Source organism: Rhinolophus sinicus, chromosome 18, assembly GCF_057876585.1.
Source record: "Rhinolophus sinicus isolate RSI-liver-muscle chromosome 18, RSI-T2T, whole genome shotgun sequence".
Taxonomy (NCBI): Eukaryota; Metazoa; Chordata; class Mammalia; order Chiroptera; family Rhinolophidae; genus Rhinolophus; species Rhinolophus sinicus.
The window spans coordinates 102,664,597-102,692,549 of NC_142518.1; the positions used below are offsets into that span (position 1 = coordinate 102,664,597).

Here is a 27,953-nt window from a genome sequence, read left to right on the forward strand (position 1 = left end):
TACAAAACTAAATGTAAGAATAGAGTATAAATGTCAAATATAAAGACATATGCCAAAATGACAACAAATGCAAGGAAATATGCCGAAATGAGAACAGTGGTTTCTCCTGAATGTTGGATTATAGGTGCCTTTTCCCCCCAGAATGTTTTTATGTTGCTGCATGTGGTAGGACTTTTTAAACATGAATATGGGCTTTTCTCCTTCCTTACATATTTGTTTTCCTTTTCCCCACAATCCAAGCAGATTGCCTTTTAATTTCTTGCCTCAGATACTTTTTGCAAGACCCAGTATGAAAGCAGAGATAATTTTGGACATGTCTTATTGTTCATAAAAGCCTAAACCCACTGAAGAGTTAACTAGGTTTACATAAGTGAGGGGAGAGAGAAAGAGAGAGAAAGAGAGAGGGGGGGGGAGGGAGGGAGGGGGGAGGGAGGGAGAGAGTAAAGAAATGTGTCTCTGAGAATAGCAGAGGGAGAGGATAGGCATTTCTCCAGTCTGGGAAAGATGCAGATCTAGGACTGTGAAGTTGCAGGAACCTGTATACCTTTTAGAAAAGGAGCTCTGAGAATGTGGCCTGGTCCTACATGTGGAACAGCCACCTCCATCATTGCCATGATGGACCAAAGGAGAGGTTAGAGGTCAATACTCCATTTTGTGTTTTGACAGCTTTTTTCAATCCTAGTACTATCTTGGGAGGGGAAATGGAACCCATAAATGATGAGATTTTCTGCCAACACAGAAGGAAAAGGATTTGGAGGTAAAGTTATGTTAATTGAGGCAAATAATGTGATATTTTGGTTCATTCTTACTCCTATATGTTTTCCAAAATTTCTGCAGTGATTATGCATTCATTTATCATCAGAAACAAGCAAGTGACAATACAAAACCAAGTAAAGTAGTTCCATACTCATCAGCTTTCAAACTAGGGTTGGACCCCTCAATGACTGACTAACACCAAAGGATATTTTATGGAAATAAAAGTTCAAGAACTCACATCTGTGCTCACATCTATGATCATCTCTTACTGTCACAGCACTCCTACAATGTTGACAGAGCTGCTATTATTCCTATTTTTCAGATGAGAAAATTAAGACTCAAAGAGATTAAACCAAGTACCTTGTACATATTTACAAAAGTGAAATGTTACAGAGCTAAGATTCAAACCCAGGTTAAGGGTTTATATTGTGTGGTGGTGAAAAGAGCATGAATTACAGAGTTGGAGAAACTTAGCAGCATGTCTTGGTTCCACTATTCCCAGATGGGTGACCTAGTTTCCAATCTGTAAAATGGGGATAACAGCCCCCCCCATAAAATGAAAATGTGATGAAATGTGATCATATTCTTCATATACCTGGCACATAATAAATACTCAGTTAATTCATATTGCCTCTTCCATTTCCCAGGTGTTCTGATTCAATATTCTGACTTGGTTAGGTTTCAGTATTTGTCAAAGCATGATTGCAAGCAATCAACTAGAGACCCTGATGACATCTTTCTGGTCCTATTTAAATCTTCCTGAATGAGAACTTCCAGGGGTGAGGCCCTGGAATCTGAATTTTATTATGCTTCTTAAATGGTTCACATGAAAAGTAAAGTTTTAGAACCATCGCAGTTCTCCATAATATCTAATGATAAAGAATACAGCTAGATTTTAAAAGGCTTATCTCATTGAGAAATAACTTCTGTTAAATTCATCTTCTATGCTGATCTTTCTTGCTATAGAGGGACATTTGTATGCTAGAGCTTATCTTTGATAAAAATATTCATTTCTGTTTATTAAATATTCAGAAAACATTTTAACAGATAAAATCCCTAACCAAACTGAAATCCAAGTCTATTACGCTATTGCAAAGAAGAATTCTCCTCCACTGGTTTCTCTTTTAAATTGACAAGACACTGAAGCATGACATATATTTTGTTTAGCACCCAAAGTCCAAGGTTTAACAAGGAGACTTACCTGGTTCTTAGCTTTATGCAGGCAAGTGAGATTAATTTGGAATTTTACCTTCTGTGCAAGGTAAAATGAACAGGTGAAATCAACACCAAATACAGTGCTCAAAGAGCTCACAAAGATACCCAGGAAAGGGATTGCTGGGACATATGGTAATTGTATTCTTAATTTTTTGAGGAAACTCCATACTGTTTTCCATAGCGGCTGCACCAATCTGCATTCCCACCAACAGTGTATGAGGGTTTCTTTCTCTCCACAACCTCTCCAACACTTGTTATTATTTGTCTTGTTGATGATAGCCATTCTAACAGGTGGGAGGGGATATCTCATTGTGGTTTTGATTTGCATTCCCTAATAGCTAGTGAAGTTGAGTATCTTTCATATACCTGTTGGCTATTTGTATGTCTTCTTGGGAGAAGTGTTGGTTCAGGTCCTCTGCTCAATTTTTAATTGGATTGTTTGTTTTTTTGTTGTTGTGGAGTTGTATGAGTTCTTTATATATTTTGGATATTAGCCCCTTATCGTAGGCATTGTTTGCAAAAATCTTCTCCCATTTGGTTTGTTACTTCTGTTTTGTTGATGGTCTCTTCTGCTGTGCAGAAGCTTTTTAGTTTGACATGGTCCCATTCATTTATTTTAGCTTTTACTTCCCTTGCCTTTGAGGTCAAATTCATAAAATCGTCTTTGAACCCAAGGTCCATAAGTTTGGTACCTATGCTTTCTTCTATGCAGTTTACTGTTTCAGGTCTTATGTTTAGGTCTTTGATTCATTTTCAGTTAATTTTGGTATATAATGACAGATACCAGTCTAGTTTCATTCTTTTGCATGTGGCTTTCCAATTTTCCTAGCACCCAAAAAATCTGAAAACATTTATCTATAAAGATATATGTGCTCCAATGTTTATTACAGCATTATTTATGGTGGTCATGACATGGAAACAACCAAAGTGTCTTTTGATAGATGACTGGATAAAGAAGATGTGGTACATACACACAATGGAATACTACTCTGCCATAAGAAAAGATGAAATACTGACATTTGTGACAACATGGATGGATCTTGAGATTAAGTGAAATAAGTCAGACAGAAAAAGTCAAGAACCATATTACTTCACAGATATGTGGGATATAAAATTGAAAACAACAAACAAGACAGACAAATAAAGAAATAAAAACACATAGACAGACACAGACAATAATTTAGTGGTTACCAGAGGGTAAGGGGGGAGGGAAGTGGGAGATGAGGGTAAGGGGGATCAAACATATGGTGATAGAAGGAGAAATGACTCGGGCTGGTGAACACACAATGTGATATATAGATGATGTATTATAGAATTGTACACTTGAAACCTATGTAATTTTGCTTACCATTGTCACCCCAATAAATTTAATGGGAAAAAAACAAAATAAGTGACAATAAAATAAAGCAATAAGTAAAAAAATAAAATAAAATAAAAGCTCACAAAGATTCAAGTGAGCCCTTAAAACAGTAAGAAGAAATGAGCCCAAGTATGCATTCAGCATTAATCATTTTGAGGTCATTACGAGAATCTTAATGACACGAGGTCTGTCTCTCTATACAAGTGCTTCTCAAGATTTACCATGCAAAGGATTGACCTAGGGATTTGGTAAAATGTAGATTCTGATTCACATTGTCTGGGGTGGGTGCCATGATTCTGTACAAGCTCTCTAGTGATACCGTGCTGATCCATGGGTCACACTTTGAGTAGCAAGGGATTGTAGGGCCATAGCAAGACTATTCCTTAATTTTCCTATTTTTCTTCAATGTGCTTTCTTAATTTGTGCTCCCAAACCATGTTGCTTGCATGGTTATTTTGCATTTTACTTCATTTTGTTTTAAACAAGATTAATTGTTCATATATACGATGCTAAAATCAGTTTGTAATAGCCTTGAAGACAAAAACCATGACTATTTGGTTTAAATCAGTGCTTATTCAGCATAGTTTGGGAGTGCTAAAAAGGCTGCATGAAAAAGTTAGACCTGAACTTTTCGCCAACAATTCAAGGCTCTTGCATCACGACACTGCACCAGCTCACACGGCACTGTCTGTGAGGGAGTGTTTAGCCAGTAAACAAATAACTGTATTGGAACACCCTCCCTACTCACCTGATCTGGCCCCCAATGACTTCTTTCTTTACCCGAAGATAAAGGAAATATAGAAAGGGAGACATTCTGATGACATTCAGGACATCAAGGGTAATGCGACGACAGCTCTGATGGCCATTCCAGAAAAAGAGTTCCAAAATTGCTCTGAAGGGTGGACAAGGCGCTGGCATCAGTGTATAGCTTCCCAAAGGGAGTACTTCGAAGGGGGTCATAGTGATATTCAGCAATGGAGTATGTAGCACTTTGTCTAGGATGAGTTTACTAGTTGTCTAACTGCGTACTGGAAACTGTAATAAATATTTCACTTAAATTATCTCAAGTAATTATTACAACCTGTTAAAATAGGTACTATTATTTCCATTTTGCAGTTAAGGAAACTGAGGCTCAGAGACATTAAATAATTTGCCTAAGATGACATAGCTGTTAAATGGACGACATAAAAATAAATCATTTGATCCCAGTCTTAGCAATGCTTAATTATCATTGTATAACCAGTGGCTCTCATCTCCTCTAGCTGATGGAGATAGGAAAAAGTAGACATTTGATTAGTTTGTTGAATAAATATATCAATAAATGGAAGGACCTATCCTTTTGTTGTTTGGTTGAATTCTGTGTTAAAGTGAAAATTTGTTTGTGGTACATGTGGTAAATTTAAATGAAAACATGATGTGTGGGGATTGTTCATTTTCCCCCAAGCTTGTCTTGTTGAGTATATGTACAATGATTACTGCATTAATTCAAACAGCACTTATTGAAAAGCTATGCAGAGAACAATGTGAGGTTACAACCATCATTCATGCAGACTTTCTGCCCTCAAGAAACTCATAATTTTGTGGAGAAGAGGGAGAATGAAGTAGAAAGAGACTATTGTGATAGGAAAATATGAGTAATGGAGATATGCAGAAGGTACTAAGAAGGACAGAGGGGGAAGGCTCTAAGTGGGAGGAATTTAAGAAAGGCTTTGTGAAGGAACTGGAATTGGAGTTAGATCTCAAAGGATGACTAGGAGTTAGAGAGGCAAGGGGAGTGACATTGTGTATCAGTGCATCGTGTAGCCTGAAAGACATCAGAGAAAGAAGAAACACATGAATGAGCATGGTCAACGCAAAACTAGAGGCATTTCAGGATTATAAGCACATAAAGCGCAGTGAGGCTGGAGATAAATATAGAAACCACATATGGAAAGCTGAGTATGCCTTGCTTAGGAACTTGTAATGTATTCAGTAGAAGAGTGTTTCTCAAAGTGTGGTCTTCAGACACATGTGGGTACTCAAGACACTTTCAGAGGGTCTGCAAGACCAGAACTATTTTTAAAAGAATAAATAGACATTATTTGCCTTTTCCCCTCTGTTGACATTTGCACTGATGGTACAAGAGCGATGCTGGATAAAATTCCTATCATCTTAGCACAAATGGAGACTAGCACCAAAGTGTACAACAAAATGTGCTACTCTTGTATTCTTCAATGTGAGGTACTCACAGTAAAAAAAAAAAGAGAGAGAGAGAGAAAAAGAAGGAGGAGGATGAAGAGGGGGAGGGAGAAGGGAAGGGGGCAGGGGAGGAGGAGGAGGAAAGAAGGAAGAAAAGAAAAGAACCACTTTTACTTAACAAATAAATGCCCTTGATAAAGGAGTAAAAATTATTAATTTTATTAAATCTCAAACTTAAGCACACATATTTTTAACGTTCTGTGTGACAAGCTAAGATGTATGCATAAATCACCTCTGCTGCAAACAAAAGTGTGATGGTCATTCTCTAGGAAAAGCACTTGAGTGATTGCTTGGGATGTGAGCTAAAGTAGCTCATTTTTCCATGAAACACTGGTTTTTACTGTTGTTTTGTTTGTTTGTTTTTTCTTTAGCTGGACCAAAAATGTATTGATTGTTTATTTTTTACAGAATTATTTACAGTTTATTATTTAAAGAATCTTGTTGTATATTCTGTATGTCCTTTTTTAAAAATCTTGCATTCTTTCTCTTTCTTTATACTTTATGTATTTATTTAGACATTCAATATTATTTTATATTAATTTTGGAAGTATAGCGTAGTGGTTACATATTTACATAGTTTAAGAAGTGATCCCCCTGACTAGTCTAATACTCACCTAGCACTATACATAATTATTACCATATTATTGACTATATTCCCTATGCTTTACATCCCCATAACTGTTTTGTAACTACAAATTTGTACGTGTTAATCCCTTCACCTTTTTCACCCTGCCCCCAAACCCTCTCCCACCTATCACCCCAATAAATCTAGTACTCATCTAACACCTAATTATTACAGTATTATTAAGTATATTCCTTATGCTAAACCCTACATCCCCATGACTACTGTGTAACAACCAATTTGTATTTTGTAATCCCTTCCATTTTATCACTCACCCCCAACCCCAATCACATCTGGCAACCATCAAAATGTTCTCTGACTCTATGAGTTTGTTTCTGTTTTATTTGTTTGTTTATTTTGTCCTTTAGATTCCACATATAAGTGAAATCACGTTGAATCTTTCTTTCTCTGTCTTACACTCCACTCAGCACAACACCCTCTAGGTCCATCCTTGCCGCCACAGGTGGCAAGAACCCATTCTTTTCCATGGCCGAGCAATATTCCATGGTATATGTGTACCACCTACTGTTTATTCATTCTTCCATTGACAGACTCCAAGGCTGCCTCCACACCTTGGCCATCATAAACAATGCTGCAGTGAATATATGGATGTACACATCCCCTTAAAATAGCATTTTGGGTTTTTTCAGAAAAACACCCAGAACTGAGATTACCGGGTCCTTCTTTGTCTCTTGTTATAGCCTTTGTTTTAAAGTCTGTTTTGTCTGGTATAAGTATTGTTACTCCAGCTATTTTTGTTTGTTTCTTCTTTTTCATTTCCATTTTCGTGAAATATCTTTTTCCCCATCCCTTTACTTTCAGTCTGTGTGTGTCTTTTGATATGAAGTGAGTCTCTTTGTAGGCAGCATATGTAAGGATCTTGTTTTCTTATCCATTCAGCCACCTTATGTCTTTTGTTTGGAGCATTTAATCCATTTACATTGAAAGTAATTATTGATAGATATATGGTTATTACCATTTTAGTATTCATATTTTTTATCATTTTTTTTTCTTCTTCTTAAAGAAGTCCCTCTAACATTCCTTGTAATACTAGTTTGATCTTGATGACCTTCTTTAGCTTTTCCTTGTCTTGGAATCTCTTTATCTGTCCTTTGATTCTAAATGATAGCTTTGCTGGGTAGAGTACTCTTGGTTCTAGGTCCTTGCTTTTTATCACTCTGAATATTTCCTGCCAATCCCTTCTGGTCTGCAAATTTTCTGTCGAGAAATCAGCTGACAGTTTTATGGGACCTCCCTTGTAAGTAACTAACTGCTTTTCTCTTGCTACTTTTAGGATTCTCTCTTTGTCTTTAACCTTTGCCATTTTAATTATGATGTGTCTTTGGTTCATTTTGTTTGGGCGTCTGTGCTTCCTAGGCTAGTGTATTTACTTCCTTCACTAGGTTAGGGAAGTTTTCCATCATTATTTCTTCAAATCGGTTTTCAATTCCTTGCTCTCTCTCTTCTCCTTCTGGTTACCATATATGAATGTTGGTATGCTTGATATTGTCCCAGAGGCTCCTTTAACTATCCTCATTTTTTAAAATCTTTTTTCCCCTGTTCTGATTGGCTGTTTTCTGCTGTCTTATCTTCTAAATCACTGATTCATTCCTCCACTTCCTCTAATTTACTGTTGATTCCCTCTAATGTATTCATCATTTCAGTTATTGTATTCTTTATTTCTGACTGCTTCTTTTTTATGTTTTATATCTTCATTTTTATATTTCCTATCGCTTAGTTGAAGTTCTCCCTGAGATCACTGAGCATCCTAATAACCAGTGTTTGGAACTCTGTGTCTGGTAGATTGCTTGTCTCCATTTTGATTAGTTCTTTTTCTAGAGATTTGTTTTGTTTTTATTTGGGACATGTTTGTCTCTCCATTTTTGGCTGCCTCCCTGTGTTTGTTTCTATGTATTAGGCAAGACTGCTATGCCTCCTGGTCTTAGTAGAGTGGCCTTATGTGGTAGGTATCCTGTGGGGTCCAGTGGTGCATTCTCCCTGGTCACCAGAACCAGATGCTCCATGTGTGTTCCTTGTGTTTATTGTGTGTGCCCTCCTATTGTAGTTGAGCGTTGGTTGCTGTTTTCACATCAATGGGAGGAATTGACCCTCAGGCTGATTGACTGTGAGGACTGGCCATGACAAAAATGGAGGAGCTCTGGTGCAGAGACTGACCTAACAGAGCAGGGTTTGCTTTAGCAGGACTCTGGTGCCTGTCCAGTGTTCCCTTTGTGTGTGCCATCTTTGGAGGTGGCTGGTGATTCATTAGCCTGGTCTGCAGCTGTCCACCAGGTGCACCAGCCCTGGGGCCTCCTGGGAGGGGACACTCTGCAGGCCAAGTTTTCCACAGCCTGTGTTCTGCCCAGGGCCACCTGGTATGAACCACAAAACAATCCACAGATGGCTGCTGCCTGCACTGGCCTTAGAGGTGCCTTGAGAAGCCAATCTACAAACCAAGGCTGGCTGTCACTAGTGCCAGGCTTAGAGAGCTGCTCAGCCAGAGGTATGGGAAATGCTGAAGTCACATGCTATTTCTTTGGGTTTTGTGAACCTTTGAGAGATTTTCTGGAAGTCCGCAGCATGAGCCATGACAGACCATTTATATGAAAAAGCCACAGGAAGCAGCTTGGGTGTGCCTGAAAGTTGGATGGGGCGTGGTCCCAGGAAATCACTAGGGCAGGGCAGATGAAAGATGATAACCAATTTGATTGAGACTCTGATATGGCATTTACCTGGGTCTGCACGCAGGGAAGGGGAGGGCTCAACAAAGAAATACTGGCTTCTGTAAACTCCTCCATCTGGTTGAAAGTTGCCCCTTTAGCCCTCATCCTGAAGCCACGCAATTTAGTTTCTCCTGATATGTCCCAAGCACCTTTCAATCCACTGCCTCCATGCTGGAGCTCGGAGTGAGACCATCAGCAAGTAAGTCCGTGCACAGTCTCTTTATAAGGAGCACCTGGGACGCCAGCCACCCTCCGTCTCACTCAGCCACAATCTCTGTTGGTTTTCACAACCAGAAGTTATGGGGACTTCTCTCTCCAGCACTGGAACCCTGCTGGGGAGCCTGGTGTGGCGCTGGGACAACTTGGTCTTCCAGGGGTACTTCCACAGCCAAAATATCCCTCTTAATTTTTAATGATCACATTCGTGTGTGGGAACAGCTTATTCCATGTCTTTGCCCCTCCTCCCAGTCTCGAGGTGGCTTCTTCTAAATGTTTGTAGTTGTAAGGTTTTGGTTCAGCTAGACTTCAGGTGATTCCCAATTATGATTGTTTTGTAATTTAGTTGTAATTTATGTAGTCCTGAGAGGACGGGAGCACAGCATTTACCTACTCAGCCATCTTGACTGGAAATCATGAAACACTGTTTTTATTTGACAGAATGACTGACAAACTGGTTATTTTGAATGGATATTTGGCAGATATTTTCTCAAGAATAGATGAAGTGAGCCTGTCACTTCAAGGCAAACAATTGATAGTACTTGTTGCCAATGATAAAATTCAAGCTCTTAGTGAAAATTAAAATTTTGGAAAGCTTATATTCACCATAGTGAGGTTGACAGCGTTCTAATACCTGAACAGTTTTCTGATAAGATTGGTGATGATATTATTAGGTTGGTGCAAAAGTAATTGTGGTTTTTGCAATTATTTTTAACCTTTTAAATCACAATTACTTTTGCACCAACCTAATAGCAAACGTGACTTTTTGATGTTTATAATGAAATATGACATTTATTCAGAGAGAGCTGCATAAGATAGTGAATCAAAATTTTTAAAATGAATGGTGCTTGTTGTGGCAAAATCATGCTTGGATAAAACATGTATTCAAAGTGTGAGACAGACCAAGGAATCTTAAGGAAACAGAGTACAAAAACTGACCGAAGAGTCCATATTACAACTAGCCTTTAACAAGCTACCACTTGTTTAGTACCAAATAAATTAATTAGTTAAATAACCAAAAATATTTGAAGAAGCTAATAAAATAATGCACCCTTTTTCAACAACATATCGAAGTAAGGCTAGATTTTTTTTTTAAGTACTTCAACCAAAGCAATATATTGCCACAGAGTGAACGCAGTCTTCTATCAAGCCAGATGTTAAAGAAAATTGTAAAAATATATAACATCACTCTTCTTGCTTATTTTTTGTTTTGAAAAATATAGTTATGTATCATAAAATATTCATGTTACCTTGTAATGGGTTTATTATAGTTATTTTAATTTTTAATATTGTAAATATTGATAGATACAGCCCACATAAATAAAAGCTCTTTCTGGTCCTCAATAATTGTTAAGGGTGTAAAAGGACCCTACAAGGAAAAGTTTTGAAAACTGCTGCTATAGATGATAAAAGTTCCTGAAGGGTTTAAAAGAAAGGAGAGCTATGGTTAAGTTTGAAGTTTAGATACACGTATTATTCTGTCTGTGTTCCTCATGAATGTTTACAAAGATCGAGTGTGCACGGTATCTTACTGTTAGATCCTTATACTTGGAAGAACACCCTTTTATATATCACAAACATTAAACATGTCCAGGCCACAGCGAGATTTGTAGTGGGCGGGTCACTTTTCCAGTAGGTAACAATGTGACTTTTAATCTAGAAAGGTTAAGTACCTTGCCTCTGGTCACTCAAAATATTCATGGCAAAGATTTGAGCTCAGATTTATCTGACTCTAAAATTTATACATTTTTCTAGTCCTGCTTTATCCTTCGATTCTTCATTACAAAACATAAATACTTCCTTCACTCTAAGTACTAGAGAAGCCTCTCTTTTGATGAAAAGAGCTTCAGAAATTACTCCTGGGACCGGCCCGGTGGCTCAGGCGGTTAGAGCTCCATGCTCCTAACTCCGAAGGCTGCCGGTTCGATTCCCACATGGGCCAGTGGGCTCTCAACCACAAGGTTGCCAGTTCAATTCCTCGAGTCCCACAAGGGATGGTGGGCAGCACCCCCTGCAACTAAGATTGAACACGGCACCTTCAGCTGAGCTGCCGCTGAGCTCCCAAATGGCTCAGCTGGTTGGAGCGCATTCTCTCAACCACAAGGTTGCTGGTTTGACTCTCGCAAGGGATGGTGGGCTGCACCCCCTACAACTAACAGTGGCAACTGGACCTGGAGCTGAGCTGCGCCTTCCACAACTAAGACTGAAAGGACAACTTGACTTGGAAAAAAGTCCTAGAAGTGCACACTGTTCCCCAATAAAGTCCTGTTCCCCTTCCCCAATAAAATCTTAAAAAAAAAAAAAGAAAAGAAATTACTCCTGGTATCCTTGCCCCACATTTGCGTTCTGGATGTTACAGAGGCCAGAGGAACTGCTTACTTTAAAAGGAAGCATACAATCAGTCACTAAAAGAAAAATTATTTGGAAAAGTCACATTTTCCTATAGCATGGACCATCATGAAAAAAAGAAGGTAAAACTGCACCCATGAGCTTTCCTAACGCATATATACTTGGGCAGACATGGTACACACATAGCTACAAAGGAAAAATTATATTAGTTAAGTATTATGTGTGCAAAAAATTACCACAAAGTTAGTAATTTAAAACAACACACATTTATAATCTTACTGTTCTGTAGGTCAGAAGTCCAACACAGTTCTCACTGGGCTAGAATTAGGTGTCTGTGGGCTGTGTTCCTTCTAGAAGCTGTAGGAGATCATCTGTTTCCTCACCTTTTTCAGCTTCTAGAAGCTTCCCCCCACTCCTTGGCTCATGGCTTCCTTCCATCTTAAAAGCCAGCAATGACATCACTCAAACCTCTGCTTCCATATCTCCTTGTCAGACTCTGACTCTCCTGTCTCCTTTGTTCACGTATAAAAATCCTTGTAATAACATCCTGAACAATCCAGGATAATCTCCCCTTTCAAGGTCATCTGATTAGCAACCTTTATTCTACTGCAACCTTAATTCTTCCTTGCCATGTAACAGCATATTCTAGGTTCCAGCATTAGTATGAGGACATGTTTGGGTCCATTACTCTGCCCACTACCATAATTTTTTCATTGCCTATGCTCTATTTAGGAATACAGAAAAGTGTAATACCAGCCACACTTCACACATACACACACACACACACACACACACACACTCAGCATTCTAAGTAGTTTTCAGTTTGGGCACCTTTATTTTCCAGTACTATATAGATGTCATTCCATTTATGTTGCTCCTTATTTTGTTTTTGGTTTTTTTTTCCCTTTCTGACCTAGGACTACCTACACATGCAGACTTGGATGACAAGAAATTGATCGTCCTGAATCCTGCTGAGGATGAGTTACTGCTAATTGGTTCTTTGAACAGACTGAATGAGGTGAGCTTCTTTCAGTTTGTAATTGATGGGGATAAATTTTATGTCAGCAAAATCCATAAAGATTCTTGGGGTGTTTTCTTTGATTTGATGCATTGTCTTTATACTTATTCAGCATTTTTTTCAGACCAGACATCATAGTAGGAGAGAAGATGACCGTGATACATTTGCCCTGAATAGACATATCTGATCCCCTTGGGATAGTTTAGGATGTTATCTGAATAAGAGACTGATTCTGTTTCAATAAATCTACAACATGACAGTGAGCTTCTGTTATTGACTAAATAATCGACTCCGATTGCACTAGAATTTTTTGATTCCACTTTTGTTGCATTTTTTAAAGTTTTATTTAAAATGCTGTAACATTTTGAATTTCTGTATAACGGTTTATCAAGTGGATGGATGGATGCACCTTCACATCCTAAATTTCCGTGTCTTTTGGGGGGGAGGGGTATCTAAGTTGTTTTCAGTGTGTCACTAATTATACGTAATTCTGCAGTGAGCACCTTTAGAGCAAGGTTTCCAACTTCAGTATTAGTGATGATAACTTGCTGTGAGCAGCTCTCCTGTGCAGTATAAGATGTTTTGCAACATCCCTAGCCTCTACTCACTAGCTGCCAGTAGCATTCTCACACTCATGACAAGCAAAAATAAGTCCAGACATTGCCAAATGTCTCCTGGAGGGGAGGGGGTAAAATTGCCTTTGTTTGAGAACCACTATTGTAGAATATATTTGTTCCTTTAGTTAATCTCTTTGTGACAGATTTCCAGGATCAGAACTTGTGGGTCAAATAAAAGTATTTGTATGGTTCTTGATGTATTGCTAAATTACCTTTCCAAAAGGGTGTACCCTAGTTCCCTACCCACCAGTAGAATCTGAGTGACCCAATATTGTGTTAACTGCAAGAGTCTTAGTTATTATCATTTTATTTTTTTAAATTTTCTGATGCAAACTGTACTTTACTATTATTATTGTTATTATTATTTTATTTCAGTTTGTTTTTTCTTGAACACCAGTAAGAATAAAATACTGTGTATGTTTGTTTACTATTTGTTTAGTTTTGTTTTTTGTGAAATGTCATTTCAAGTCCTGAGCCATTCATGCTTTACGGTTTTGGAGAGTACCAAAAGTAGTAAAAATGTATCAGAAGAGACCTTTCACAGAATTGTGGTAGTCTTTTTTAAAATGATGTCTAGTTCAGTTATTTAGAAAAAAAAAGTTTGTGGACTAAATTTTTTTCCAAGTTGTTCTTTTATTTAGAAAAAGGAAATATCTGAGGTGACAATTAAGTTTTATTTTATGATTTCCCAGTCACTGATGGGCTTCATTTGGGGAAAGGGTAAATCTAAATTTTTATCTTGCATGCACTGCAATATCTGGTTGAAAGTGCTGCACATTTAAACAGATTTTTCTAAATTAAGATCCTTTTGAGGTTCTGAAGTTTCTGTAGTTGTTTCTTGACTGACCTTTTAAGTTACTCACTTACAAAATATTTTTAAAAAAATAATGACTCTTAATATTGCATTCTTGAAAATAACACATTTGTCTATTATACATATAATAATCAATGTCTCTAAAACAAGGGACATACTACCTTGCCCACTTACTTTTGAAAAACACTCCTCTTCCTCAGCCTTGTCTTGCCCCATCACATCAATGCCAGCTTTTGTTCCCCTCCCACTTTCTAGAACAAGCTAGACAATAGTCGAAAACACCTGTTAGGCAAACACTATTGAATCCATAGTGTTTGCCTAACAGGTGTTTTCGAATATATGGACTCTCAGAGAGAGTCCATATATAAGAGAAATCACATTGGTCTACTAGAACTGACCAAGAAAGACTGAGGTACTCAACCTATGTATGGTTGGGGTTAGGGACAGAGAGATGCACTGGATTTTTCTTTCTCTGGGCCTCAATTTCCTCATCTATACATTGAGATGCAGAAATTAAGATCGCATTCTCCATTACAGGCTCAGTTAGTTCAGTAGAGCAACCATATCCCTTAGGCCTTCTCACTGCTCTAGCCTGTGTACTGTTGGAGATCTAGAGAGTTACTGTGAAGAAGCCAAGCCAAACACTAAAATGCTACGTGTCCTCAAGAAAAAGCTCACAAACTTGAGTCATTCAGAAATTCATTCTCAAATTAGATATCCACCATGCCAGAAATCATTTATAAGATTCTATAGGATGTAAATTCTTTCTTCAGTGGTGACAGTTAATAGTATATAGAATGGTTACATAACCCATAAACCATTTCATAATTTTCCTTTGTAGTACGTTTTTTCATTAGCCAATAGTGTTGATGCTGTGTTATACCAAAATTTGTTGTCCATTAGTTAAAATTCAGTCCCTGAAGACTGATTTATCTCAAATGCAGAATGTTTCTTTAACACAATTCCAAATTGCAGCTAAGTAGTCTTTTAAACTACAGTGTTTCATTTTTTAGAAGAAAAAATACAATATAATACCTAGGCAACCTTGTTGAATCTTCTGCTGTGATGTTATTTCTGCCCTGAAATGATCACTTGTCTTCATTTTGCCAAGTTTATTGCTCCAAAAGGATACCAAGAAAGCACAAATTGCTACCTGCAACAAATGTTCTGGTAGCTTTAATATCTCCACTAAAGTAGCATCTAACACTGGTTTTTGGGTTGTTACTTTAAGGCAAAGCATCCTTTCACTTTCCTTGTCTTTTATTTTGCAAAAGCTGAGTCAGGCAGTTAAATCTGACAACGGGTAGTCTTTTACTAACAAACAAATAAGCTGAAACCCCGGGTCCATATGTCTGCCCATTAACAATCTATGGAATGCTCTTAGCTGTGTCTTGTATCACACCAATGCACAGAAGAGCAGAAAGTAATTACAGGGCAGAAGCATTTATGCAAGTGAAAATGTGCATGAAAGGCAAAGGGCCGTATTTACCTAGGGAAATCTCTGCCTCTGGACAATGTTAGGAGAAGGGTAATAGAGATTGTTCTCTGAGATGGTTTGAATGCTGGCCTGGAGATAGAGGGGAGCATGAGGTCATTTCTTTTTGCTGTTGTTTCTGTTTTGTTTGTTTATTTTGTTCTTTAGAGTCCACATATAAGAGAAATCACATTGCATCTGTCTTTCTCTGTCTGACATACTCCACTCAGCACAATACCCCCCAGGTCCGTCCATGCTGCTGCAGATGGCAAGAACCCATTCCCTTCCATGGCTGAACAATATTCCATTGTATATGTACCACCTCCCCTTTATCCATTCTTCCATTGACGGACACCCAGGCTGCCTCCACACCTTGGCCATTGTAAGCAATGCTGCAATGAACATATGGATGCACATGTCCCCTCAAAGAAGTATTTTGGGTTTCTTCACATAAACACCCAGAAGTAGGATCACTGGGTCCTTCTTTGTCTCTTGTTATAGCCTTTGTTTTAAAGTCTGTTTTGTCCTGTGTAAGTATTGTTACCCAACTTTTTTTATTTGTTTGTTTCTATTTTCATAAAATATCTCTTTCCATCTCTTGACTTGCAGTCTGTGTGTGTCTTTTGATCTGAAGTGAGACTCTTGTAGGCAGCATATGTGAAGGTCTTGTTTTCCTATCCATTCAGATACACTATGTTTTTGATTGGAGAATTTAATCATTTACAGTAATTGCTATAGGTATATGGTTATTGCTATTTTATTATTCATATTTTTTATCTTTATCTTTTTCTTCTTCTTCTTCTTCTTCTCCTTCTCCTCCCCCTTCTCCTCCTCCTCCCCCTCCTCCTCCTCTTCCCCCTCTTTCTCCTCATCCCTCTAACATTTCTTGTAATACTGGTTTGGTGGTGATGAACTCCTTTAGCTTTTTCTAGTCTGGGGAGCTCTTTAGCTCTCCATTTTAAATGATAGCCTAACTGGGTAGAGTAGTCTTGGTTGTAGGTCCTTACTTTTCATCACTTTTAATATTTCCTGCCAATCCCTTCTGGCCTGCAAAGATTCTGTTGAGAAATCAGCTGACAGTCTTTTGGGAGCTCCCTTGTAGGTAACTAACTGCTTTTCTCTTGCTGCTTTTAAAGTTCTCTCTTTGTTTTTAACCTTTGGCATTTTAATTATAATGTGTCTTGGTGTGGGCCTCTTTGAGTTCATCTTGGTTTTGACTCTCTGTACTTCTCAGGATTGTATCTCTATTTCCTCCACCAGTTTAGGGAAGTTTTGCATCATTATTTCTTCAAATAGGTTTTCAGTCCCTTGCTCTCTCTCTTCTCCTTCTGATACCGCTATGATGTGAATGTTGGTATGCCTGATATGGTCCTTAAACTATCCTCATTGTCTTGGATTCTTTTTTCCTTTTGATGTTCTGATTGGGGGGGGGGGGAGTGTATGCTGCCTTATTTTCTAAATCACTGATTCAGTCTTCTGCTTCATCTAATCTACTGTTGATTCCCTCTAATGTATTCTTCATTTCGGGCATTGTATTTTTAAATTCTGACTGGTTTATTTTTATGTTTTCTATCTCCATTTTTATGTTTTCTAGCTCTTTGTTGAAGTTCTCACTGAGATCATTGAGCATCCTTATAACCAGTGTTCTGAACTCTGCATCTGGTAGACTGCTTGTCTCCATTTTGTTTAGTTCTTTTTTCTAGAGCTTTGTTCTGTTCTTTCATTTGGGACATGTTTCTTTGTTTCCCCATTTTGGCTGCCTCCCTGTGTTGGTTTCTATGTATTAGGTAAGCCTGCTATGTCTCCTGGTTTTAGTAGAGTTGCCTTATGTAGTAGTGTCCTGTGGGGCCTAGTGGAACAGTCTCCTTGGTCACCAAAGCCGTGTGCTGTAGGTGTGTCCCTTGTGTGGGTTGTGTGTGCCCTGCTATTGTAGTTGAGCCTTGGTTGCTCTTTGTATATCAATAAGAGGGATTGACCCTTTTGTTGATTGGTTGTGAAAACTGGCCAGGACTATATTAGAGGAGCTATTGTGCAGATGCTGACCCTACAGAGCAGGGTTTGCTTTAGCAGGGCTCTGGTGCCTGCCCAGTATACCCTTTGGGTGTGTCATCCACAGAGGAAGCCAGGTGATGTTCTGGCTTTGTGTGAAGCTGGCCACCGTGTGTTACATCCAGGGGTCCCACCATAGGCCAAGTTCAGCTGCAGCCTATGCCTTGCATGGGACCACTTGGAATGAGCAACAAAGCAATCCACAGATGGCTGCCATCTGGGCTGGGCTTCGAGGTGCCTCAAGAGGCCAAGCCTTGAACCGAGGCTCAGTGCTGCTAGTGCTGGACTTGAGGCTGCTCAGCAAGTGGTACAGGACATGTTGAAGCCACATGCTGCTGTTTGTTTGGGTTTTGTTAACCTTTCAGAGAGTTTAGGAAAGTGTGCAGCATGAGCCAAGGCAGTCCATTTATATGGAAAAACCACTACAAATGTAAATGATTAAATTCTCCAATCAAAAGACATAGTGTATCTGAATGGATAGGAAAACAAGACCTTCACATATGCTGCCTACGAGAGTCTCACTTCAGATCCAAAGACACACACAGACTGCAAGTCAAGAGATGGAAAGAGATATTTTATGAAAATAAAAACAAACAAATAAAAAAAGTTGGGTAACAATACTTACACAGGACAAAACAGACTTTAAAACAAAGGCTATAACAAGAGACAAAGAAGGCCCCAAAAAAACACTTCATGTGCCAGAAATTTGGGTGCAGCGGGGTCTCAGGTAATCACCACAGAAGGGTTAAGGAATGGTGTCAGTTAGGGTGATAGAAACTCAGATATGGCCGCAGCTTGTGTGTCTGGAGTGGGGAGGACTCCACAAAGGAGATGCAGGAGTGGCGAGGACTCCACAAAGAAATAATGGATACTTCTCCAGCCCTTGTCCTGCAGCCAGACAATTCAGTTCATCCCCGTATGTCCCTGGTGTTTTTCAACCTGCTGACCCAGCAGTAGGTCTCACAGTGAGTGACGCCATCAGCGAGTTAAGCCATGCATGGGCCCTTTGTCTGGAATGCTGGGGACTTCAGCTGCCCTCATCTCACTCAGCCCTAAGCTCTACTGGTTTTCACTGCCAAAAGTTATGGCAACTTTTCTCCCCAGCCCTGGCTCCTCAGCCAAGATATCCCTCCTGGGGTCTCAAGGTCTCCCACGTGTGAGACCAACCCATTCTGTGTCTCTGCCTCTCCTACCAGTCTCAAGGTAGCTTCTTCTGTATATGTTTAGTTGTAGGACTTCAGTTCAGCTAGACATCAGGTGATCTTCAATGATGGTTGTTCTGTAGTTTAGTTGTAATTTTGATGTGGTCATGACAAGAGGCAAGCACAGTGTTTACCTACTCAACTATCTTGACCTAAAGTCACATGTGGTCATTTTTAAGATCTTTCGTAGTCTCACCATATTTTATGTAGTACCAGGCTCTGGTAGATTTGAGCAGCACTTCTCTTTGTCTTCTAGAAGATGGAAGAATATGGTAAAAGAGAAAAATATATTTGATATATGCCAGAGGACCTCTGTTGGAAGAATGGTTGGGCAACTTAAAAGTGTTAAGCCTAAGTTTCTTCTCTGTAAATAAAGACCAACTTGGTTGATTGAATACTTCTACTCCCTTACTTTTATCTCTCTTAAGTTCCACATCAATGTTTATACATAGAAAAACCTCTGTCTTGAAAAGAATCTAATCCCTATATTTAGCATCATTTGACTCTGGGATTTTTGCTGTTCTCACATTTTCAAATTCCACTTTTCTTAATATTTGTACTATATTTACAATGCATATGCAGGGGGTACATTGGGTTAGTTCATTTGATACATTCTGCATTTCCAAACTGAACTGCTAGCGGGATCCCATCTGTTTAATAACATTCAGTTTAAAATTAAATTAGTGTAAAAAAAATTAAATTAGTGAAAAAAAATGTTAACAAACCTGGGCAAACTTTAGCATAATGCCTTCTTCCTATTCCGTCTCCTAGTAGGAGCTCCAGGGGGTTGCAAGAGCACCTCTGGGCTTGTTGCTTTCTATATAATTTGGGAGTTTTACTTCCTATTTGGATCCCCAGTTATAACATTTCAGGTCCTTAAGATTGAGTCGTGTCTCCAAGGTTCAGTCCACTATCACACTTTTGGGTCATATTTAACCACAAAGAGCACAGGCTTTGAAACAAACAGATACAGATTTAAGTTCTGCATCTGCCACTTACTTGCAGTGTAATATCAAAGTGTCAGATTTTTGCACATCAGTTTTCTTGTGCATAGAATGGAAATGTCTGTTAATAACCTTCTAGAATCCTTGTGAGGCCAACTGAAGATAAAAAATATAAAACAGCAAAACACCTGACATGTAAGAAGCCTCCAACTAATATCTGTTAAGTATACAATGCAAAAATTACTATGGAATGTAGCTGTGGTAATTTTCACTTTACAGATGAAGAAACAGGTTCAAAGACATGAAATTACTTATCCAAAGTCACACAGCTTCTTAGGCCATTAACCAAAGAGTTACGCTTGCCTTCTCTTTTCCCCCTCAATCCTACTCCTAATATCTAATCCATTAGCAAGTTCTATCCTAAAATTTGGTCTCAATCCCTACTATGTGTCACCATTTCCACTTTAACCACCTTAATCCAAGTAGCTCACTTTATCTCTTACCTGGCTTATTTCAACAGCCTCCTAACTGGTCTCTGATAGGTCAGCCGGTAAAGAAACGCATGAAACGTACATGGTCAGGCAAGTTAAGAAAGTTTTTATTGTAAGAGACAAAAGTTTATCGGGCTGAGCAAAATATGGCTACGGCCAGGGCTGCATGTCTAAAGGAGACTTGCAGCCCTGAAGGAGGGGTTGAGGAGAGTTTTGTAGAGGCTGTGCTGACAGGGTAGCATTGTTTGAACAGAAAATGTTGACTGTCTGCAAGCCAGTAGCTGTTTTGTGGCGTTTTCTGTTATCGCAAGTTTGGCTCTGTCTGCAGGTGCAGACCAACAGACATTTTGTTGTTTTCTTGCAGACATGGCTCTATCTGTAAGTCAAGGTCTCTGAGACCTAACTTTCAGAGACCTAACATTCCAGCCTTATTTGTTATTAAAAAGGAGAGGAGCCGTTGTATCTCTCTTCTGTAGCTGCTTCAGGCTGAACGGGGGCGTGAAGAGGAGAGGGACATTGTGGAAGCTGCTGGTAATGTTGTTGTAGGTGATGCATTTTATTGACAGCTCCATTTGCGAACACCTGGAATCGGCTCTGCAGGAATTGGGTGAAAAGGCGGAGGAGGCAGGGACCGAAGGCTAGGACCAAAAAGATAATGATTAGAGGCCCTACGAGGGGGAGAAGCCAAGGGCGCCAGCTACCATAAACCAGGAGCCCCACTGGTTCTTGTGGTGGTCTCTGTTTTTCTGGGCCTGGGCGAGGTCCTGTGATAGGGCCTGAAAATGGTGAAAGGAGACTCCTAGCCCTGCTGTCCCTGTCGCTAGCCCCACAGAAACACCCAGTGACACTAGGAGTGGAATAAGGGAGACGGCCATTTTTGGTGTATGAGAGTGTATGTGGGGACAGGTAGAGACTGATTGTTGGGGGAGAGCTGAATATCTGGAGAAAGCAAAACTAGGGTGCAGGTGCCTGTCCAGTTGGTGGGGAGGCAGGCATATTTGGAAGATGATGAATTAGGTTGAGGGTCCGGAGGAGACAAGGGGTAATTGTAGGGAAAGTGTTATGAGAGGGAAGAGTAATAATATCGTGAAGATAACCATGGGGAGCTTTATCTCCTCTGGGGTTGAGAAGACAGATGATGGAATCCCATGGGTAATTAAAGTTTTCTTGAAGGTAAGCATCGAAAGGGAGCTCTAAAATGGACCTGCGGAGGTTAAGGGCAAAGGTGGAGATAACCGAGAGGATTTTGAGTGGGAGCAACGTAGCAGGGAGTGAGGTTGGGGTTGTTTGGTTCGTGCAGCAATGACGGGGCAGGGGCAGTGGTCACTGTTTTCTGTTTTTTCTTTAGGGAGCTTGTGACGTTGAAGGGGGGGCTCAGGACTGAGCAGTCATATTGTGTAACCTGGGTGGTCTCGTGCAGCAGCAGGACAGGCAGTTCAGCTGTTTTTTCAGCCTAGAGAAGTGAAAGCAGGAGGGGTGACCCAGCAGCTTGGCTGTAGTGGGGGAGGTGAGAAAGACCCGGAAAGACCCTTTCCCTTATTGTTGTAAGTCTGAGGGGTTGAGGTCTTTGAGAAGGACCTACATCCCTGGGGCTAGGGAAAGAGAGAGAAAGAGAGAAAGTGTCTTGGGGTCAGTGAAGAATGCAGTCTGCATGTTCCCTAAGGATCTGCTGAACGAGGCTAAGGGCTGGGAGGTAGTCTCCCATCGGTGAGCTATTAGGAGGAAGGTAGTCTAGTAGGAAAGGTCAGTCATACATGAGCTCGAAAGGACTGACGAAGGTGGGGGCCCAAGGGGTGGCATGGATATGGCAGCAGGCGAGGGGAAGGAGGGTCGTCCAAGGTTGTTGGACCTCTAGGGAGAGTTTGGTGAGATGAGATTTAATGACGGAGTTGGCTTTTTTACTTTACTCAAGGATTGGTGTCTGTAGGGGATATGGAGTTTCCAGTGTATTATCAAGGGCTTCCAAGACCTGTTGTGTGATCTGGAAAATGAAGGCTGGGCCGTTATGAGATTGAATGGAGATAGGGAGGCCAAACTGAGGAATGATTTGTGTGAGGAGGATGTTAAGGCCCCTGTGAGCACAATGAGTTCTGCTTTTTGTGAGGTCGTCCCCAACGGGAGGGGATGTGTCTTGATGGTGGTGGTGGGGGTGACAATAGCATAGCCAGCTATACGGCAATCATCAGAAAGGATGGAGCTGTCATCGATGTATCAGGTGTGTTACAGATTGCGGAGAGGGTAGGCCTGAGAAGACCCCTAGCCAGGAGTTGTAGGCCCTTTTGGTGAGTGAGAGAGATGGGGTATTGGGATTCGTTTGGAAACGAGGATGATCACGCAGCTTGATCTTGACAGGACAGTGGTGTGAAGTGATAGAAGGGGTGAAGGTGTCCCAAACAACAGGATCCACGAGGGATGGAGGTAAGGGGATCTGTATCGAAGTGTCGGAGGAACAGAGCATGAGAAGGATGGGTTCAGGGTCAGGCAGATGAAATTGAAAGGAGACTCTGAATTTGGAGAGTGGGACACCTGGAGAGCACTAGAAATGAGTGGTAAAAACCCGAGTTATGAAGTGAGCAAGTTAGGGCAGGGATAGTTACAGGCTGTGAGACAAGGCAGTGAACCCCAACAATGGAAATGTGGGAGGGACGAGGAGGCCCTGAAAATTCGGGGAGGGCAGAGTAGGTGGTCCCTGTGTCTATAAAGAAGGAAATTGGCTTTCTTGGCACGTGAAGAGTTACCCTGGGCTCCGCTGCTGTGATGTGGGAGGGAGCTGGGGGCCCTGGGCTCTGTCAGTCTTCCGTGGATAAGCCAAGAAGGCTAGGAAGATTGAGGTTGGATCCTCCTGAGGAATGGGGGATGGTGGAATGACTGGGCCCCCAAAATTTGGGCAACCTTGTCTATGGACTGAACTAAGTTAGGGGCATTGAGCTGGCAGTTAAAGTCCTGATCCAAGGGGCTGAAGGTAGTCACAGAGTCGCTCACAGGGATGGGCTAAAAGCCTGTGTGAGAGTGATCTGGAGCTTAATAGACTGGATTCTGGAAGAAATAAACTCAAGAAGAAGGTAAAAAAGGCAAGGTCCAAATAAGAGTAGCCCAAGGATATTGAGAAGAGGAACATGTAAAGGTGAGAGAAGGGACTATAACTAGGGTCCTTAAGATTAAGAAGGGCATCCCAGGGGTGTGTAAGTAAAGAGGGAAACTGGAGCTCTTATGATAAAGATATTAAGAGCAGCTCCAGGAGTCTGGGGTTAGTTATTAGTGGTTATCCGTCCTGGGAGAGTGACTTGTCTGTCTGTTCAAAGAGTAGCTTAAGGTCTTCAGTTGACCCACAGGAACAGAAGCAATAGTCTTTTTTCTGGGGGAGTCCTGTGGAGACTTTAATAAAACAGGTTTGATTGGAAGGGAAAGGGGACTCAGCTGCTGTCTCTCTGCAGCCTGATTAGTCGTTGGGGTGTTTGGGAGAACTGCAAAGAGTCCCTTCTATTTAGGAGTTAACTGGCTGTTAGAGGACCTTCCCCCTCTAGGCTCTTAACAGTACTTGGTCCCCACTGTACAACTTTACGACTTTAAGGGGCTGTAATGTGTAGAGGAGTCGGCCTAGGAGAGGTGCCAGTCCTTATATTTTGAGTGACAACTGTCCTTTTCCCAAGTTAATAATATAGAAAATGACAGAGTTGGGGTTAGAATCTAAAGTAATTAGAGCTAGGGCTTAGAGGTCTCCTGACAAATCATTTTCTAGATTCCTTTCTAAGTCTGATTTGTTTATTTTATATTTTTCCTGATGCATAGGCCAATGGTGAGGAATAGGCTGAGTAAAATGAGCCCAAATTTAGGGCTTTTATCTTTACAACCAAGTAGGTTTTAGAGGAAATAAATAGGTCCAGAGTGAGTGGTCAAGAAAGAATAAATGGCTTCTGTATTAATCAGGAAATTAACAGGCTTACCTGTCACATCAAGGGTCACTCACAGTTCCACCCCTGTGATGAGAACAGCTTGGGAGCTGCTGGGAAGTTCAGGCCCAACAGTGATCACAGCCATTTGTGGGGAGGGAGTTGGTCCCTGCTCCCTTTAGAACAGGGGGCCAGTGCCCTTTTAGTTTGTACAGGGGGCACGGCTGCTTTGGAGGACTAGGACATTCCTTAGTCCAGTGGCCTGACGTTTCCTCTTCTGGGGTTTCTGGGGTGCCCTGAGGTGGCTTCAGCCAGGGGTTGTCTGTAACTGCGGCCAAAAATCTTTCCTGTGTCTGGCCTTGTCTCTAGTATCACTGTTCTTTTATTATTTGTCTTTCCCGCCTTGGTTGTTAAAGATATTTAAACACATTTCGTGGCCTTTTGTAGATTCTGTGGCTTTTTATTAAGATGTAACAGTGGGTCAGAATTATTATAATTTGGTGTCAGGTGAGGGGAAATATTAGGCCAAGCTTAATGAATTTACCCTAACTTATCTAGGTTTTTGGTAAAAACAGTTAAATTATTTCTTGTATAGTTGGTTATATCTGACATGAGAAGGGCACATGAACACCAGTAGTCCTAGAATATAGAAATTATTGTGATGACATATATAATCTTTGTTTTTTAGGAGAAAACCTTTTTTATATTAGTAGTAGACCAATAGTCTAATAAACTTTGTCTTAATTATCAGAGAGAGAAAACCGAACTTGAATTTTGTACTAGTTTACAATCTTAATTTTTACTGATAACCAAAAACAAGTAATGAGCACTTTCCCTGGTAAATAGAGGAATATATTTTGTAACCTTCAAAAGCATAGGCTCTTGTAATGAAATACATGATATATTCATTAACAGATCTTAATTTATCTTTTAATGTTCCTGTGATAAGCCGAAATAAACGCAGACCTATCTAATAATTGATATTTCAGTATTTTGTTATTTTGAAATACCTAGTTAATAACTTTTATCATTTAACACAACTTAGTAAAACTAAGAAAACAACCTTAGTATCAAATATTTCCTTAGATCGCATGATCTGGAGAAGTAGTTGAGATAGTTTTTATTATCTTAATTAATATAAGCACTTAATCTCTTATTTTTAGCCAATCAAATATTATAAACTGGCAATGCCATCTGGAGGTAAAAGCATTATAATATATATAAAACATAGACAAGTATAGACCTTAGAGACTATATACATAAACAGAACCACTAACAATTGTAGAGAGGACCTAAGATCTTATAGTTGTCTTATAACTTCAGGAGGCTGTAATAAGGAGTGGGGGGCTTGTCGCCTGGGTTTAAAAGTGCCTCTTTTTTTCTCTTCCGTTACCTCAACCTCAAGGGGAGGCTGCAGCAGCCCTTTGTTTACATTTGAGGTTATCTCTGAGACTTTGAAAGTTACTGAAAGTTAGAGAAATGTTTTAAGACTTACTTTTGTCAAGTTCCTGAAAACAGAGTTGGTGTACCAATTTTAAATACACGATTTAGGGGGCTCATAGAAGGTATAGATACAGAGCTCCTGATCAGCTTTGTGTCTAAGACACAGAAAAGGAAAAGGAAAATAGAAAAGACAGACCAGAGGCAAATAAAACTAATAAGTTACATAAACTAGTACTTACGGAAGTAAATCCTCCTGAAATGAGGAGCTGGAGTTTGGGGGAGAAGGTTTAGGCTGAGAGGGTCGTAGGGCGTGGGGCCGAGGAAGAGGGGCCTGATCGTTAGCTGGATCAAACGAGGGAGTTTTATCTGGAGGAGGAGAATGCTTAGAGTGGGCTAGGAGAATTTGGAAAGTATTGCAGGTTTGGCAGAAGGAGGGTTGAGCTTGAAGAGTAAAGAAGTCCTGGACATAGGGAATTTCTGGCCACTTACCATTGCGGTGACAGAAGTTATATTGGGGTCAGGCAGTGTTACAGTAAAAGATAAACATCGTGTGGGTCCGATCTCCTGTAAATTGAGCCCGAGGGCATGTAAGTAGTGGAGGAGATAACCGAGAGGTGTAGATTTGGCAGGGACCGAATGTGAGGTCCCCAGGGTTGAAATAGATGGAGTGAGAAGGGTGAGGAGGGAGCCTCTTATTAAGGGTAGAACAAAGGGATGAGGTGTCCCAAATCCCAGTGTTCAACCCCCACGAGTACAAGAGATCACTCGCAGACTGGGCGTCCCCAAGACTGGGAGGATCTAGGCCCCCAGGGGCCTACATGGCTCTCTCTGTAAGTCAAGGTCTCTGAGACCTAACATTCAGAGACCTAACATTAAGTCAAGGTCTCTAACATTCGGAGACCTAACAGTCCCCCAGTTTCAACTCTTACCTGCCCTACTATCTGTTCGCAACACTACAGACAGGATAAACCATAAATGAGACTAGACCAGTTCACTGCTTAAAACTTGACAGTGACTCCCACTGCACTTAGAGTCAAACCCAAAACCCTTCAGGCCTTCAGGACTCTATTCTCTGATCTCTATCCACAGTTCTAATTTAGTCTCTTAACACTCTTCCCCTTGTTCACTGTTTCAATCACATAGGTCTCATTCTAACTGTGGCTCCTTATGTAGTCTCAGAGCTTTTACATTTGCCACTCCTCTGCTTGGAATGTACTCTCACCAGATTCTCGCAAAGTCTCTCCTTCCCATCCTTCAGGTCTCTGATCAAATGTCATTCAAGAGGTCTTCTCTGACTACTTTCTCTAAAATACCATTATGTCCCAATCCAGTCATTGACTCTTAATCCTGCCTTATTTCTGTCCTAGCCCTTACTACTATCTAAAAGGACTGTATTTGTTTACATAGTTTTTTACCTGTTTATTTTCAGGCCCACCCTACTCCCAAACACCATGTCATTTTAATAGAAAAAAAAAGAAACAAAATAAAACCATAAAACCGAAAACAAATTTTTAAAGTCATTTAAGTGGGAGGGGGGATTTAGTTAAATCTATTTTGTCTTTTGCACTTAACTAGCAAATCCATTTAATCCCAGCCAAGTGATTAGTTTCCTGTCATAGACAGTCTAAGGCAGGCATTTGTACAAAGCATTCAAACCCTCAGGATACTATTTAGCAAAGAGGCAATCAGCCAGCCTTCTGCTCACTTGGGAATCAGGAGTAGGAATAACATGGATGATTTCCTCTCATTTTAGCCATTAGTTGCAAACCCTCCACCAAGTCTTTTGCTAGAGCTATTAATTAGAAGCCAAATTGACTAATTTGATCGTCACCTTCTCTTTCCATCCCTGCACAGTGCATATTGGAGGTGCTAATGAACAACAAAGTGGCTCAAAGCACAGTCGCAGGAGGCCAGAGGAGGAGCAGAGCAGAAATTCCTGAACTTGTCGGCTAATAAGGTTTGTTTCTTATCTACTTTCTTGACTGGGAATGTGAGGATATAAGGACTGGTATGCTTACCCTTGAATGTGTACTGATACAGGGAGATGACTGGCTCAGTGGGATGCAGCAAGAAATGGATGAGGGGCCCAAGGTCAGCCCAGCCACCTAGAGAACAAGAGAAAGCAAAGTGTCTAATTTTAGGATTGACACACTTTACAACTAAGTAACTCAGGGCTTCACCAATCCCTTAGTGTGGAAAGGATGGAAGTTCACATCAATTCCATGCTGCAGTAAGGTCTGTACATAATTGTCACTGCTGTATAATATAAACTGCTGAGCAAATGCTATAATTCATTTTATAATGGTTTTGTTTATTGAACTAATTCTGAACAAGCATATAATCAGTGGCTAAAGTAACTACCCAGAGTGGATGTATGGCATTGGCAGAATGGTCACTGAGTCGACATTTTTTAGATGGTTTACCTTCACTTCCTACTACCGTGTTTCCCCGAAAATAAGACCTAACCGGACAATCAGCTCTAATGCGTCTTTTGGAGCAAAAAAGTTAATGTAAGACCCGGTCTTATTTTAC

General features: G+C 40.2%; 1 protein-coding gene across 2 annotated transcripts in view; it reads left to right on the forward strand.

Annotated features, from left to right (window-relative positions):
• Positions 1-27,953, forward strand: part of LOC141569587 (endogenous retrovirus group K member 5 Gag polyprotein-like) — a 579,116-nt gene that overhangs the window by 427,321 nt on the left and 123,842 nt on the right. For both annotated transcript variants that reach the window (XM_088794787.1, XM_088794785.1), the window contains exons 3-4: positions 12,397-12,497; positions 27,276-27,378. The gene's annotated coding sequence lies outside the window, so the exon portion shown is untranslated. The remainder of the gene's footprint in view (positions 1-12,396; positions 12,498-27,275; positions 27,379-27,953) is intronic.